Consider the following 3873-nt stretch of genomic DNA (forward strand, 5'->3'; position numbering starts at 1 on the left):
AGGTTAAGGATAGAGGCCGATGGTTTGTGAGTGTGTGTTTTGCAGGTTTGCGTGAAAGATTGAATTTGTGGTGTTGCCGAGTCGAATCGGTGATGGAAACTGAATATTGGATTTGTTGAGCTTTTTGTGATTTTTTTGTGCGATGGAAGCAGAGTTGGACACGATTAGGGTTCAAGATTGTTCAGTATGGTTTTTGTGTAGTATTTGGAATGCTATGGTGAAGGTCATTTTTGTGCATAAAGTTTTTTTGAGCAAAGGTTTGTTGGGGATGGTGGTCGATTCTTTGTGGAACCTCTTTTGTGTGGATTGGTTGTTGATCTGTGTAAAGGTTAAGGTTTCAGTGTATGAGGGAGGTTCGGTTAAACATTTTTGGGTTCAGTTTTGTTCTCGGTTTCTCCTCCTTTCTTTCATTGCTTGAGGCCCTTTTTATATCCTCAGATTAGTTTTTTTAGAGAAGAATTTGAAGAGTCCCTTTACAAATCTGGAAACTGATTCATTGCTTTCTTTGGGTGAAGGTTTGTATAACCATTTTGATGATATCCTTGGACTGATTATGCAGCAAAGATTGGTGGATCAGCAGCATATTTTGGAATGTATTGTTTGGACTTGGTGAAATTCCTACTTTGCTAAACCGTGAAAAATATAAGTGGTCCCTCCCACTTGTGCCATTTTCCTCTTTCCATTTTTGACATAAATAAATACAATAAAAAAAATGCTAATAGTAATAACAAGAGAAAAAAGAAAATTGGTTAGTGATATAATAATAAAAAAAAACAAATTCTTAAAAAGTAATTCAAATTTTAATAATAATTAAAACAATATTTTTGAATTTTACGGCTAGGGCTTCTATTTTGGCTTGTATCATGTCCATGCAACTTATTTCATGTATTCCCATTTGGGTCTTTTTCTTCTCTACTGTCGCTCGTTCCGCTCCCCATTGGTAATGGTTTTGGGCCATATCTTCTATTAGAGCACAAGCGTCAGGATAAGGTTTGTTCATCAACGCACCACCAGTGGAAGCATCGATATACATCTTAGTATAATAATGGAGTCCATTATAGAAGGTGTGTATGATCAACCATTGCTCTAGGCCATGGTGTGAACAAGCTCTTAAAAGGTCTTTATATCTCTCCCAGGCTTCAAAAAGTGATTCTCCATGGTTTTGAGCATATCTAATGATCAGGTTCCTAAGGACAAAGTTCTTGCTTGGGGGAAAATATCTAGCAAGGAATACTCTCCTAAAGTCTTCCCAAGTTGTTATTGAGTTGGCTGGAAGGGAATCTAACCAGTCGTGTTTTTTACCTCTAAGGGAGAATGAGAATTGTCGTAGACGAATTGGTTTTGTTGTACTAATTGTAAGAGTGATGGCTTTAGTTCAAAATTATTAGTTTTTATGGAAGGGTTTACTATACTAGAACTAGGCTCCTCATTAGATGTTTGGGCAAATTCCTTAAGAGGTCTTTGGTTACGGAGAAAAAGGCATGCTTGAGTGTAACATTCGGGTTCCACTAAAGGATCTACTAAGTTTCTGGTGCTACGATTTTTACGCATTTACCGGCTAATATAGCCTTAGTCAAACGGGATAACAACAGGGTACGAAATGTGACGAAGTTGGGTCCCTGGCAACGGCGCCAAAAACTTGATGGCTCTGTTTATAGAGTCTAAAATCTGACTGCAAGTGCACAGCCTATCAAAGTAATATAAAAGAATATCGATTTACATAAATAATGTTTGTATTTTCTTTTAATTAAATTACTTTATTTTAGTATTATGCTGGTATTTTCATTCATCCATGTTTCTTCTTTCTAACAACACAGGTGCACCCCACAAAGAAACATTCAGTCAAACAAACTTCTTCTCAAGGAATTCTTCCAATTGTTCCCTCAACTCAAACAATTATGACGCTGACATCCAACGAGGAGCCATTGGCATCAGACTCGTATCTGGTACTAACTCTATGACAACTCTACTTCAATCTCTGGAGGTACATCACTGATGTCATATGCAAATACATCTTGGGAATTCACACACAACATGAAACTCACTAACTACTCCTTTCATCTTAGTATCCAACAAAGCAGCACCATAGACACTATCACTCCATCCTTCACAGACTCGTCTACTTGCTAAGTCGATAAAACACCAGTTTCCACTGTCACCAAACTCAGATCCACACTCTAGAGGAAAGCCGCATATATCTTTAGGAAAAACATCAGGAATACAAATCACGGGCATATCACTAGCCGTCACATTTCTATGTATCCTTAGAGAAATAAAGATCAACAATACATGATCATTCTCTCTCAAAGACATCCTAACTTGAACGACAAACAAGAATCACAAATCCGTACTCTCTTCGGGTTCATAAACAATATCAGCTAAACAATGTAATACCCTTCTAAACCCCGCGGCAATTATTAAAATAATCAAAGTTAAACATCATCAAGGGTTCCAGAATTAATTAAAAACAAATGAATTGGTTGTCAATTGTCATGCATTAATGGAAACGACTGAACAAAATCATAAACTCATGTTTATCACAGCGAAATAATACACATCACCAAAATAATCCAAATGGAACATACTCCAAAACCAACAAAATAAAAACATAACGATCAACTCTAAACTATCGTTCCCAGTGTTACAAGATCAGAGCATGACCGACACGACCCACTAAGCAGATAGACTCTACAAGCTATCCTCACCGAACAGTAAGCCGCTACTCCTTAGTCTGAAAATGTTCAACAAGTAAGGGTGAGTCTCATTCGAATTAATAATTATTATACAATCATGAGTAATAAAACATCATAGCATCATTGTGGACCTCCGTTTTCGGCCATACCTCTCGCGGAGAGATACGTGAACTGACTCTTTTTATTGTTTCTGCTTTCGCATTTTGAAAATTCAGAGAGTCGCCACCGACTTTTTATTTTATCCAATTAAGGAAAGGTTTATAAAAGAAACAGAAAAAAGACCTTTAAGAAATTCTGGGTAAGGGGGTAGGTTATACAAAGGGAAGGTGTTAGCACCCTTTGTATCCATGGTTATCCATGAGCTCTTTAGTTTGCTTAGCTCACTTGTTTTCGATCACTTTTCAATTGCTTTAAAATGCTCATATGTGGTTTCAAATACCTTTGTAAATTGAATTTGTAATGATCCTTGTGCGGATGTATACAAAGTGTTTTTTTATCTTTCAAAAGATGTTTTTTTGAAAAAAAGAACGTTAACTTCGTAATGATCCTTGTTTGGATATATACAAAGTATTGTCTTTTTGGAAAGTTTTATTTTGAAAAAACAACAGTGTATGAGAATTTTGTTTGTTTTGATTTGAGCAAGCAAATTAGGAGGTCTACCCTGAGTTGTAAGGTCTTTATCCTATTTCCTTTAAAAATCTATCCTTTCACCGGATACAAACAAAAGGTTCGATTTTGTACTCGAAACAGTAGAATTTTGACTTTGATTTTGAAAAGAATGAGAAGGGATTACCTTAGGAGGTGCAAGTGTGATTGTGTTTGAATTCAGATATTTTATCTTTTGGAGTTAGTGATCTAACGGTTCAATTTTATCTTTGACATACACGCAGTTTATATGTGCTGGAATTTAAAATGCGGAAATGTAAAATGCGGAAAGTAAATCTACGCTATTACATCGATTTGCAGGAAATGTAAACTACGCCTATTTACATAGATTTGACAACCTATACATTTATCTAGGAATTTAAATAGCAAGAAAATAAAGAAATGTTTTTGGATTTTTTATGATTCATTTTAATTATGATTAATGCATGATTAATTTAATTAAAATGAGGAAAAGATGGAAATAAAATTTAAACCTAAAAATTAAGTTCAAAATATGTTCAAAATGTTTGCTAAT

At 35.3% G+C, this 3873-nt stretch overlaps 1 non-coding gene across 1 annotated transcript; it reads left to right on the forward strand.

Moving 5' to 3' along the window:
- Window positions 1-1088: 1088 nt before the first annotated feature.
- Window positions 1089-1195, forward strand: LOC131600870 (small nucleolar RNA R71). Its single transcript, XR_009283474.1, has one exon. It is a non-coding gene; the product is annotated as a small nucleolar RNA R71 (small nucleolar RNA).
- Window positions 1196-3873: the final 2678 nt, after the last annotated feature.

Source organism: Vicia villosa, linkage group LG4, assembly GCF_029867415.1.
Source record: "Vicia villosa cultivar HV-30 ecotype Madison, WI linkage group LG4, Vvil1.0, whole genome shotgun sequence".
Classification (NCBI taxonomy): Eukaryota; Viridiplantae; Streptophyta; class Magnoliopsida; order Fabales; family Fabaceae; genus Vicia; species Vicia villosa.